At 33.7% G+C, this 14,420-nt stretch overlaps 1 pseudogene; it reads left to right on the top strand.

The window, feature by feature from the left end:
- The first annotated feature begins 339 nt into the window (after window positions 1-339).
- On the top strand, window positions 340-13,808 carry LOC149204606 (putative glutathione S-transferase; annotated as a pseudogene).
- The last annotated feature ends 612 nt before the right edge of the window (window positions 13,809-14,420 follow it).

Genomic DNA, 14,420 nt, shown 5'->3' on the forward strand with positions numbered 1-14,420 from the left:
TAGTGCGACTTTTTGGACTTTCCGGTGCCGGAATCCGGTGGAAAAATTTGAGGTAAAATCTTGATTCGTGTTATTTAAACTAGGTTTTTTACTATATATATGAATTCAGCACCCTGGAAAACCCCCAGGGCACTTTGATTGCACAGGATTACCCATCAAGCTTGTGATTTCAATAAATTCCTGTCGGATTTTAGAGAAATTGGATAGGAAAAACCCACCGTAAAAGCTTCTAAAAAGTCGCACTAAAGAAAACTCCATATATAATACACTAAAGATACCAGAGGCAGGTACACATATGCAAGATAAGCTCATTACATTTGAAAAACAGATTTCATAACAATGGAGGGTTGTGGAGAAGATGGGCAAGTAACGCTGTTAGGTGTGGCTTAGAATCCCTTCATGGTGCGGGTTCGCATAACACTCGCTCTTAAAGGGATCCATTATGAGTTCATTAAAGAGGACATTCAAAATAAAAACGACCTGTTACTGCAATCAAACCCTGTTCACAAGAAGATTCTGATGCTCATCCACAACGGGAACCCTGTTTGTGAATCCATGCTTATTGTGGAGTACATAGACGAGGCATGGGATAGTAAAGCGCCATTTGTTTCGCCCAAAGATCCATATGACCGAGCCATTGCCTACTTCTGGGCTGCCTTCATGGACAATAAGGCAATTCATTCATTCGTACTTCATTATCCGCTGTTAGGGATTTTGAAAGTTTGAATTACTAGTTTTCATTTCCGTGTCTAATATTAATTATTGGTGGTTGCAGGTCATTCCAAGTATTCTAGGAGCTTTCAGGGGCTAGGGTGAGGAGCAACATAAAGCGATGGAAGAATCGGTGGCAAAACTTATTTTGTCGGAGCAAGTGTCGTGAACTACTAGAAAAGCGTATTTTGAAGGAGATGGGATAGGGTTGGTTGATATCACATTGGGTGGGCTATTGGTAACCATCCAAACGGCCAAGAAGGTTAGCAATATAGTTTTAATCGACACACAAACACTACTACACCAAGGGTACTTTTAAGACATTTTTTAAAGACAAAAGAAATATTTTGTCTTAAAAAGTCACTTTTTATTTTAGGTATTTTACATTAAAATTTAACCAACATGAACTAATAATTCGATGACACTTAAACCAACCTTTTTCTAAAAATGGTATGCAGATGAATCATAAGCTTTTATTCATTTGGATTAAAACTACCTCAATTGATATCAACTCTCAAGTAGTTGATCCATCAAAATCTGTAGCTCTTTCCACAATGAATGTTGAAGACTTGACATGAAAGTAAATATGAATCGATGCACAATAATGATAAAAAAACCATAGTTTCGGTTGTTGTTAGGCATCTTATTGTTGGGCAAGGAGGTTTTATAGCAATAGGCATTGTTGGTCCCACATTTGTTCAGCCAAGTTTTGTGCAAGGATGAAGTTTTAGGAGTCTCTCGATTTATTAGAGATTTGAAAAAGAGCCATCGCCTTACCATCTCGACACCGGGGGAACTCTTGGAGTGGACTCGCCGTGTAGAGCCTTGAAAATCTATTTTCCTTCCTAGACTCACTGTGTAGAGCCCCAAAATGCTATTTTTCGGGCTATTGATGCGATGATTAACTAAAGAAACTTTACTGACTACATTTAATGGTTATGTGCTTAAACCCCATGGTAAGAGAATAACAATGTTCAAAGATGATGAGTGAAGCCCAATAAATGCCATATGGCCAAAGCTTGATCCTTTGAAGGAGAGTATCAAAGCTGACCCTTTCTTCGTGACTCTTCATTCTCACTCATGGTTGAGGCTGCATCCACACTTATGTTTACCAGGCTATTGAAAAGGATCTATTAGCTTTTCCACAACATCAAACAAACAAAGCACGTTGAAACATAGAAATTTCATCTCTGCACGTTGTGAACTTGGTCAAGTATTTTGGAATGGTCTCACCTTTCTCCATCTTGATTTTTTGAAGTTTATATTTCAGTGCCAACTTCCTATGGTGATTGATGTTCTAGAAAAGTTCTTTCAATTCTTTCCACATAGAATACAGAGTTTCCTTCCCATGGAGACTTGAGACAATGTAGTCTTGAACTCCCTTAAGGATTATCTGCCTCGTCTTCACCACACACTTATTCCATTTGGCAAGATCTTTTCCAGAAATCAGTTTGCACGATAAAAGAATGTGTATGGTCAAAGGCTTCGAAAAATCCCTATGTTCTACATTTAACAGTTGAGACAAAATTGTTTATATTTCCCATCATATTTTCCTCATTCTCCTTGAGAATATGTTCTTTCTCGCATCTTCGTGTAAACATTTATCAACAGGCATGTGTCTGCCAATGTCTTTTTTCGTCGAATTCATGATAGGGAAACAAGTTGAATTCTCCCATTCCTTGTTGCTTGAATCAGAGAGTCAACCAAGATGTGAAGGAAGCTTTGAAAACATTTATGGTGCATTGAGAGATATAATTAGTAAACTATTGCTTGATAAACATAGAACAGTCAAACGGTAGATTGAAACTTCGAATATTAATTGCATAAAATACTTTCCATAGTTTATATTGTGTTTCATCAGTATGTTTTGATTGAAATCGATCAAATCCATAGGAAAGCTAACAGACAATGCACAACTATTGTAGCAAATCTTCATAGACAGTTAGAGTATAGAGAATTTGCCTTTTAAATTTAGAGAAAAGTTGTTGCAATTGTTGGAGAAGTGCTCTTCCAATCAAAAAGAATAATTAAAGAGACCATATTTTACATATGAACGAGTGATACATTTTAAGATATACGTATCTTTGAATTAATGTAATTTTTTCATGATATAGAAAAACGAAGCCCGGCAAGAAGAAATTTCACTTCAAAAATTAGAAGAAATCCCTCTCAAGCATATGAATCAAATTGTTTCTCTTCGACATCGACTATAATGACTTTGGTAATATTCTAACGACTCTGGTAAGTTTCCAACAACTTATATTGCATATCAATGTTAGATTCGGCAACTTAGTCCATGATCAATGTGCGAAAGGGCATCAATGTTGTAAATAGTTTTTTAGTAGACCGATCTGCCATAATAATTAGTCCCTCGATGGTTCATGTAATAATATACCTATTTGAGTTGAAAATAATGGACTATGTTTATTAGGATTTGGTTTATTTCAGATAAGAGAACGATAGATTTATGCCCCTCTGTTCTATTTAGCATGGAGGTGTAACCTGCTATCACACCTTCATCTCGGTGTTTCTTCAGTCTAGGTGGGCCAAAGCTATGACAATCAACTCTTGTTTCTCCTATTTTGAACAAGCCTAGATATGCAGATGTTGCATTATTGATTAGCCTTTCCATGACTGTGAGGGCCCGTTTGAGTAGAATCTATTGGCATGGTCCCATTCTGAATCTATTCTATAGGATTTAGAAATTCATCTATGTCCATGAAAGCCACCCATTGACATTCTTGGCGAGTGCATAATGCACAAATGGGAGAATCCAACCTCTTGGGTTTTAATCCATAGCCACATATGTCTACTCATGTTGAAAGAACCCAATGATGTTATCACTTCTATGTTGTCATCATTGTTCTTATCACAAAGAAACCACTTATGGACACCTAGATATCCATGGTACATGATCGATTCTCTGAGAAATGGAGCTTGGTTCCAAAGCATTGTGCAAGAATAAATCTGATGGAGAGGCCTAAGCATCTGCAAAGGTTTGGATCTCATCATGGATTTAACTTCAATCCTAGTTACAAATGAAAGTAAACCACTCCTGGATCTGCATACAAAAGCCTTCAACCCTTGAATTTCTAAGTGATTAGGCTCCTCACATTTGATCACTTCTTGAGCAGCCACCAAAAATTTGGTGTTAAAAACCTTGCTACCCAAATCCATGGTGTCCCATTTCTTGAAATCCCTGGCATTGAGCAAATCGGTGTTCAAATTGGAACACAAATTACAGAAAAGATTATTAGTATAAAAAATCCTTCCTATTCTCAATTTCAATCCTTTGACGAACATAATAACGATGTCTGGTTCTACTACTTCCTATTAAACAAGCATCCTCTATGCATAATTCTTTGGATACCTAACTTGTGAAGGGACCAGAATTCCATTTTCCTTGCGTCTTATAGTTAATTTCAATCCCTCTGTAGGCTTTGGTTGTGGAGGATGTGGGTACCTCACAATTTGCAAGTCTTATTGTTTTATATCTACAGAGATGGCAACGTGACAAGATCATGGACCAAAAGAGAGTTATCCTTGTCCACAACTTGTTCCTCAACTGCATTATTTCTAGGTAGGATTTGAGGATTATGTGCTTAGATAACAAGCCTTCCTTGAGGTGGAGGGTAAAAAATTGCCACAAAATGAATCCCAAACATCAGAAACTTAAAACAATGCATCTATCACCCGCATACACAATGTCATCAAGCTTAGCCAACTTAAGGTGAACATATGCTTTCCATATATGATTTTCACTCAAGGCATGGATTTACTGCCCAACAACCCTCCTTGTTCTAATTGAATTTCTCCAGCATTTATAGTGGTAAAGAAATTGTCAGAAGGATGGACCAGTAGTTAGATGGTTTCCATATTTCTTTGATGGACTAATTTTTAGATCTAGGTGTTTGCGTATTGGATCTCAAAGATGGTGTTAGCTAGCTTCATATTCGAGGATAGACTTTATGATGACTCATTTTTTTAGTTATAGAAACTAAGGGTTATGCTCTTATTAAAAGACTGATATCTAGGATATCGTGCCTTCATCTATAGATCTACAGTGGTTAGAAGTGCACACGAGGATAGAAGTTAAGTGCAAATGGATGATCATGGACGCTGTAAAGGATCATTTGATCCCTCTAAATACGAGAAGAAAACAATAAAGGATATGTTTTATGTCTTAGTGGGCTTCTAGCAGAGTGAGAACATAAATAGGAAGGTGATATTGTGAAACAATCTTAGATCTATAGAGATGACCTAATCAGACTTTGTCAATAGTTACCTTATGCAAGGCGCACAAGTTCATGGTCAACTTGTAATAGTTATGGAGAAGGTTGTAGATTTAAAGTGAGTGAACATGGCACTAAATGGATTCCTAGCTTCATGGGAAGCATTCTTCAAAGGTGTTTTTGATCATGAGAACCTTCCTCACATTGAAAAGATGGATGACGACTGTATCCAAGAGGAAGACTTGGATGGAGTTGAAAGCTAGCAAGAAGGGAGTTGATGAGAACATTGTTCTATTTGGTTACACAAATAGGGGCAAAGGTAAAGGACCTAGCAAGGGTAATGGAAAAAGTGAGGAGTAAACCTCATATTTATTAAAGGAATCAAGTAAAAATGAGTGCTTCATTCCTCATAAGCATGGTCATTATGCATCACAATGTCTAGAATCTAGATTAGAAGAAGGGTAAGTGGAAGCAACAAAAAAAGTAGGTAGTAGCATATATAGAAACTTAGTTGGATAAGTTTGTTGCCAAGTTTGAGAAGGATTTCTCGATGGTATCTTGCCTATCTATCAACAAAATTATCATGAATGTGTGGTATGTGAATATGGGGCTTCTCATCATATGGCACCAGCCTGACAATTATTATCTAATTTAACAAAGCAAGACTAAGTAGTACAACATGATCTTGGTGATGCCAAATACCTAATAGCAAGAGTAGGTATTATTCTCTTCCACCTTGAGCTAGGTTTTAGATGTTGATGATGTTTTTCTTCACCATTAGTGAAAAAGGAGCCACCAAAAATAAAGGACCATCATGCCTATTTTAGGGATTTTTACTTTGCTTCCTTGAACCTTTGTGTCGAGGGTAGGCAAGTATTGTATACAAGGCATCCTCTATGGCATTTAACTAGTGCTTCACTTTCTACTGTGTTTCTAGGTAAAATGATCAATAAAACATTTTATCATTATATGTTTATGATATGTATGGATTGTAAAATGAATGAGTGGACATGTCTCTGTACAATGCTTTAGCATGAAGTAGTGCATAGCAACATTCTTACTAGTTTCATCTTAAACTTGCTCCATTTCCCTCAATAAACATTACCCCGGAAGCATGCTCAAGAGTACACACAGTTAAGATTATGTTGCCATTGTCTAAGACCTTTTGCATACTTCTTGACATGAGGCCAAATCACGTAATCCAAAAGTACTGATATAAAAAAATAGCGTTTTCCGCACGAGTGATTTCACCTTACTATATAAGTTAGACAGTATGGGTCTAATCTACGTGAGGCCTGCATTCAGTATTTGATCCTGAAACTGATTTGGCTTGGCCCAACTTGTTGGCTTTGGTACCATAACCCACCCTTCAAACTCGCTCTTGTATTTTGTCAGTGCATTAGATTACAAACCTAACTCAAACTCAAACTCAATTACAAACCTTATTATTCCCTAAAAGATAAGTTAAGCATTATATTTATTTTCTTATTTTCTATTATTTGTTATGTGCAAGGGGTTTCCAGAATCCCAGTACTAAATGTTTCTTGGTTCATGAAAAAAATATCCTGCAATTGTTCCAGGTGATTGTTTATATTTTTTGAAATTGTGTCCATGCACAAGCTCCCCTGTGATGTATTTTACAATTTTTCCTGTGAGACAGGTATTGAAGAACTGTGTGTACATTGTAGGTTATGCTCTGATTCATTGAAATTGAGTATCTATTTTGGTAAAAAATGAGAAGCATAGTTTTCATCGGTTAAATTTTGAATTTTTGAGATATTGAATCGTTTATAGAAATATGAACTCTATCTTTCTTCATAAATTTTTTGAATTTTCCACTAAAAAATGATATTTTGTGCTTTACATAAATTAGGGGTAAAAATAGCATTTGTGTCATTTTTCTTAATCTTAGGTTCATGATAAAGTAATTAAATATTAGGATCATGAAAGAGTAATTATGTCCTTAACGTTTTAGATTTTTATTTGTTGGATCAATCAAAAGCCTCCAACATTATAGTTTATACAATGTAATTTTAACTACATATAAGTCTATGTTAAGATCCATTCTCTGGATTAAGGTACCTACCTATGTATTAGTGAAGATATTAGGATTGAAGAGTAAAGTATAAGCCATTTCTAATGGACTGCATGCACAAGTGACCTACCTATTTTTGGTTGGATTTTGAGATCGCAAAACTAATGGTTCACTCTGTGCTTCTTAGGTCCTCATCTTTTTACTATGGGTTGGGAGGTCCATGCTTGCGGCATACAAATCTTTGATATCATGATTTGTTTGCCTTTGATTTTTCTCATAATTGTCCTGGTGACCTGGGGTGCTCCAAAAAGGATGCAACAAAGTTGTAGGAGAGAGGGGTCTTCCTGCCCAATCATCTATGTCTTACCTGAGGTATAAGGTAAGATTATCCCAACCCTCCTAATGGTATTCTTGGTCACCCGGACACTCCAAAAGGAAGAAACAAAGTTGTAGGAAAGAGGGTTTTGGTTGTGTGCTTATCTGAAAGGTCTTAACTGAGTTAGAGGGTAACATTGTGCCAAACCTTGTAATGAAGGTAAGATACCTCATGTGCTTGGTTTTGAATAAGTCTTGTCAGCTTGTCCTCAAAGGTCAACCCTTCTAAACTTAAGGTAAGTAAACTTTCCTTGATCTCTTAACTGAGCATAACAATCTGTTTGTCTTATTTTGTAAGAATGTCGGTTCTGATTGATAAACTATTTTTGGAGAAGCATTATGAAAGGATTTTGCTATAACCATTGTGTTTTGTTGATTGATATCAGTTTTGTGATGCTTGTCTCTATTTTAATGACCCAACTATGTTTGGGCAAACATTTTGACAGAACACTCAGTTTGACAAACCTGGTATTTGGTGCTAGATTTTTATCTAGGAATGTTAATCTCTTAACACTTTTCCTTTTTTGCAGGCATATACTGTTGAGTTGGAAGCTGAAGTAACAGAACTCAAAGAAGAGAACAAGAAATTATGAAAAAACATGTATTTTGGACAAACCATCCATAGGATGAACTTATTTCTTTAGGAAATTGGTTGTTTTATTATCATAAAATCTATTTACTAATCATTATGGATCTTTTTGTCTAAAAAACCAGGCAGAAATGGTTGAACTGCTAAAAAAACAGGTTTACAAACCTAGAAATCTCGGTTTTCCATCTACTTGGATGAATATATATCTATGCGCACCATTTGAATGTGGGGATTAATATTATTGTCATATCATGTTACAATATAACATGGCCTTGAACTTTTGTTGTTTACCCATGAACCCATTCATCACCATTTTTCCTTAATTTCAATTAGTTTTTATATATTCCACTAAGATGTTTGGAGGGCAAAGAAGCTTTAGCACTGTGTTTGTTAAATGTGATTGGTATCTATTGATTTGATTCTTTTAATTCTTCATTGGTTCATATATTTTAATTTTAATTTATTATTATTCACATTCACATCTAAAAACCTATTTGTGAGGGTTGAAGACACAAATAATTCATCTTGAGGATATTGGATTTCCAAGTATGTGTGAGTTCACTTCTTCTAGGGTGAATTTAGTATATATATGTGTGTGTGTGCGTTATCTAGCAAAATATACACTGAAATTATGAGATTTAAAATCTCTCAAAATTGCAAAGTTATTGGCATATTTGTGTTTCAAGGGCTTTTATTGTTTTATTATTTCGGGTCCGACTTTAATGTAAATATAGCTATTGTGTTTTCAACCATTCCATTCAAAAGTATCATTTTCAATTTACTAAGATTTGTGATAGCTTTGTAAAGTTCTTTTTTTAAATTTATTTTGAGAGTGATTTTGATATAATTTCAGTTGTGATTTTAATTTGTATGTATATTTATTTTAACTATTTAATTCAAAATTGTATTGTAATTATAAATGAACTAAAATTAATCAAAATTGCGAGTTATTGATATTTTATTTTCATTAGAGGAAATTTGATTTAAAAAACTTAACATTGAATTTCTATGTCATAATATGTAATGCAATCAAAATCTTTTAAAATTAAAAAGAAATATAGGTACCTAATATGACATGGCAACTTTTAATTATCTAATTTGGGTATAGGTGAATTTTTTTAATAATATGGTTTACCTACCTTAAACATGAACCTTAAAAATGAATGGTGCCGAAATGACATAAAATTATATTAAATATTAAAAATAAAATTAATATTTTAACCTATATAAATTAGAATATCAAGAATATTTTTATGGAAGAGTAAATTTAAAATTTCTAATTCATCTAATATTAATAATATATTTTTCTATGCACAAACACTTAGAAACATAATTCATAAGATTAGAAATATTTCAAATATTATCTTTTTTCACGTTTGAGAAAACTACCACTTTCCACTTCCATCTATTGAGATTTTACATTTAATTTTGATACTCTTTTCTTTTCTTTCTTTTTTTTTTTTTTTTTTTTTGAAATTTATTAATAATATAATATTTTGTATAATATTAATAATATATTTTTCTATGCACAAATATTTAGAAACATAATTAATAAAATTAGTAATATTTTAAAATTTTTAAATATTTTTCTTTTTTCAAAAACTTTCATTTCCATTTTGTTTTCAAGATTTACCACTTTTCGAGGTTTTCTAAGATTTCAAAATTTATGATACTTCTCTCACTTTATAATTTTCAAAGCACTTGGCAATTCTGGATTCTATATGGAGGAAGCAAGGAATTTTGAGCTAGAATCGAAGGAATATGAGAATTTTTTTTAAGAGATTTACACCGTTTCATTTTAAGATTTTTATTTTCAAGATTTACGACTTTTCACTGTTTTTTAAGATTTCAAAATTTATTATGCTTCTCTCATTTTATAATTTTCAAATTACAGGTGATGCTAGGGCACTGGGCAATTCTGGATTCTACATGGGGGAAGCAAGGAATTTTGAACTAGAATTAGAGGAATATGAGAAAATATTTTTAAGAGATTTACCGCTTTTCATTTTAAGAAAAGTTTTTCAAGATTTACCTCTTTTTATTGTTTTTTAAGATTTCAAAATTTATGATGCTTCTCTCACTTGGCTATTATGGATTCTATGGCACTTGGCTATTCTAGATTCTACATAGAGGAAGCAAGGAATTTTGAACTAGAATATGAGGAATATGAGATTTTTTTTAAGAGATTTACCGCTTTTCATTTTAAGATTTTTTTTCAAAATTTACAGCTTTTCACTGTTTTTTAAGATTTCAAAATTTTAAGATTTTTTTTCAAAATTTACAGCTTTTCACTGTTTTTTAAGATTTCAAAATTTATGACGCTTCTTCTCTCACTTTATAATTTTCAAAGTACAAGTGATTGTACGACACTTGGCTATATTCTATGATACTTCGCTATTTTGGATTCTACATGGAGGAAGCAATGAAATTTGAACCAGAATCAGAGGAATATGATATTTTTTTAAAGAGATTTACAGATTTTCATTTTAAGATTTTTTTTCCAGATTTAACGCTTTTCAAGGAATTTTGAAACAGAATCAGAGAAATATGAGAAACTTTCAGAGGGACTCTCTAGCAGGCAATGGACTTGGATGTTCCTATGGATCCCCTATAATTCCCCTTCAAACCTTTCACCTTTGCCATTAAAAGCGTCAGAGAAAGTAATAATTGATTCGGGTTGGTGGTAGCTTTCCTCCTCAAGTCCTCGAAATTCAATCGAATGACATAGGGATATAGGAGTACACATATGGTCATACCGTAGTACAACCATTGTGTGACCTCTTCAAAGATTGTGTCTTCTTTTAGTAGGACAACCGTTGGAAAATTTTTCTACGAACGAAATGGCATTTTCTACTTAATTATATTTTGGCATAGTTTTTGGAATTCAGCAATCAGACCAGCACTCTATGAGTGGGATGCTTAATGAATGGCAAGAGAATCCATCGAATTTTACTACAGATAAGACAAAAGATGATGAGTGTGTGATTGTGCATCTTGGGGATTGTCTATGGAAAGAAAGAAACAAGATTGTTGTTGCACACAGCTGCTACCTTGTCATGGAAGAAAATTTTGAGTATTTTTCAGAAACGGCAAGGTTGTGCCTAATTGGTGCAGGTGATTTGAAGTATCAATGAAATTATGCTAGTCTAGAGGCTATACAGATTACAGTGTTGTACGGTTATGCAAAAATCCTTGGAAACCCATAATATATTTTATTGTCTTTTCAACCATATAAGCTAATATATGCCAACATGCTGACTGAAATTGGAAAGGTTTCAGTCTCACTGAGATATTGTCAAGCTGTTTCAGAAATTCTGAATAATGTTTGGTGCCCCTCTAAAGTTGAGTCATGCAAAAGAATTGCTTCTTCCCTGGAATATTGTATATACACTCATAGACAGTGAGGATATAGCTCAAACCTTGCTCCTAGAATGTTGATGGAAAGGTCCTTGACTACCATTGTTTGGTCCATTCACCAAATTATTGGTGCCCCTCCACCTCCAAAGCCATCTAATTCAGAGTGGACTTCAAAGCAGTGATTCAAATTCAAATTCAAGTGCGTTGAAATTGATATTCAAGTGATTCAATTTCATATCCAAATGCTTATCATCCTCCAAATGAAACACCATTACTGCCATCTGCATCAATGGAGCAATTAAGTGATTTGGAAACTAACAATGGAAAAATTGTTATGGAGACTAGAAGAAAAGATTATCCCCAAACCTGCAACTTCTTTTGATTTAAACTCTAATGAAGTAGATGAGATTTCTATTGAAAATGAATTAGGAGCAACATGCACATCTGCAACTGAATATTCTTCAGATGTCCCAATTGTTTCCTGTCAAGAGTCCGGATCAACAAAGACATTTTCTAGAGGCGTTGGATCCATGCATCAGTATTCAACTGCAGACAATGTTACAGAGTTTACTAAAAATGGAAGTGTGACGCTTTCTTCACACTAGAGGACTGCTTCATGGAGTGGTGGATATCTACATTCAATTAAAAAATCTGAGGAACCTGAATCTCTCAGAACATGAGAGGGAAATAAATTTTGAGCGTTTTCAAACATTTCAGGAAGGGTCCCTGGTTACTTCTCTAATCGTATAAAATTAGATGCAGAGAGGTTAGGATATGCTGAGTATGTGTATGTATCCCTGTATTCTCCACCACCTATTTGCCTCCACATTATTCCATGGTGTTAAAACAATCAGTCAGTTTTTTATGGAGGAAACAAAAACAACATATACAAGAAAATAGGTCATAGTTTACAAAGCAACATTCAGGATGATAGTTTTGAACATTCACGTTGATAGTTTTGGAGATGATCTTCAAGAAATGGAACTCTAACTAGTACCACAGTATGTGTGAATGCAATCACTGTGAATATTTATTATTAGACAAAATGCTTGACTTGAAGCAATGATTAGTGGTTTTATCTTGTCGCGCAATTACATTGTATTCTACTTTACATCAGATGCAAAGAGCGAAAGCTAAATGAGGGAATCTATAATTTTTTTTATTAAAAGAGGACGATATTAAAAATTAATTCAAACAATTATTTAAGTCTTCGTTCATGTAGGGACATTAACGCCATTTATTCGCTCTCTTGAGATGAATCTTTAGATCTTTAGGCTGGCTGCTAGGGGTATTGTTGATCTTTTGCATAAATGCTAGGCGTACTGTCCATGTTTTAGCTATGGACAATGATAGAGGAGGTTTTGGATCCACACCTATGTTATATTTAGCTAATTTAAGGGCTATAGATTCAAAGGAAGCCGGAAATGCAAGTGAAGAAAATGCTGAAATTGTGAATTCTTTGACAGAAGAAGAGCCCCCATCAAAGCTGAGCAGATGCTTATCATAAAAATTATGAATGCACAAGTCAGGTTAATATTAAATAAAAGTTGGAATCGAGAGTGAATGAATGTAACGGAGGCAATAATTTTGACATCAAGAATGAAGAATGTGAGAATAATGGAGAAAATCGCGTAGCCGAAGGATATGGTGGGAAATTCAATTAAACTTTTGAATAGAAATTTAAAGATGAAAATTCATTCTCACTAATATCAAGAAGAGTGGACAAGTAAAGATGAAAATTCATTCTCACTAATATCAAGAAGAGTGGACAAGAAAAATTGAACCTTCTTTTTTCTTTTATAAATCATGGACTGGGAATGCTTAAAGACTCAAAAAGTTTGGATCGCTGCATTAGTGAGTTTTCACCATCGAAGGGGTCTTAAAAAGAGGTCTTGCTCATTGGATTGTTGGTTGCCTTGAAGCATCACTCATCCTGAATTAAGACAAATAGCGATGCAATGTCTACAACTTGCAAGAAAAAGCTTGAATATTGTTTATTTCTTGGCACTTGTGAATGCATTGGTTCAAAAGTGATGTTGTATTGCCTTTGAATGTGATTTTTTATTGTCTCTAGAGAGACAATAGTTAGGATGAAAGACACTGTCTCCTTAAAGACAATATGTCTTTAATCCCAACTATTGTCTCTGGAAAGACAAAAATGAAAATTAAATTGTCTCCGGGGAGACAAAAAGGATTATTTTATATATTGTCTTTATAGAGACAATATTTTAAGACAATTTAATTTGAGATACCCACTTAAAGACAATATTTGAGACAGTACACAAGTTTTCTTTTGTCTCAAGTTAAGACAATTTACTCAAAAATTGTCTTAATTATTTTCTTTAAACCAAGTTTGTGTTGTAGTGAAAAAATTTCACTATTAAGTGCATGGGATGATCAATTTTGTAAATGCAACAAAGTGAAGGAGGCATTGCCCGATCGGGCCGAGTTATTTGAATTTATATCCGTGAGGAGAGCGAAGTTGACATCACCACCCGCTTGCAATTAGAAACGAGAAGGCTAATATATAGGTAAAATAATATTTAGCTAGTAGGTATTGTGGTTTGTCTTCTTGTGTGTTGTGTTTCGATGTTGTGAGACAAAACACTGGATTTATGTATTAGGTGAGTTTATACAACTGTATAATTGGTGGCTAATAAAGCTGCTGGGAGATTTTAGTGCAATAATATTGTTGTATATGTTATTGTTCACTACGGTCATTGTAACATTGGAGTTATGTTCGGTCAGGGGAACATTGGAGTTATGTTTGATGTGAATTCGCATTCGTTAAAAATTTATGGGCTATCTAGTTGCGCTACAAGTCATGTGTGTTTATTTTTATGAATATATTATTAGCATAATTATATTTATTTAAATAAATGTAGTTGATATAGGCTGATATCAATCACATGCAAAACCACACTAGTAAATATAATTGAAAAACTTGGTTAACGATATAGATTTAAAATTTATATTAATATCAATATTCATAAATAAATAATATGAATAGTGATATTGATAAATATATTAATGTCAATATTGATAAATATATTAATATCAATATTGATAAAATAATATTCTCAAATAATATTATATTATAAAATATTAATTTTTCATAATA

This window comes from Pinus tabuliformis, chromosome 1_2 (assembly GCF_031772625.1).
Source record: "Pinus tabuliformis cultivar Carrire ecotype Pingquan chromosome 1_2, CPIR1, whole genome shotgun sequence".
Lineage (NCBI taxonomy): Eukaryota > Viridiplantae > Streptophyta > Pinopsida > Pinales > Pinaceae > Pinus > Pinus tabuliformis.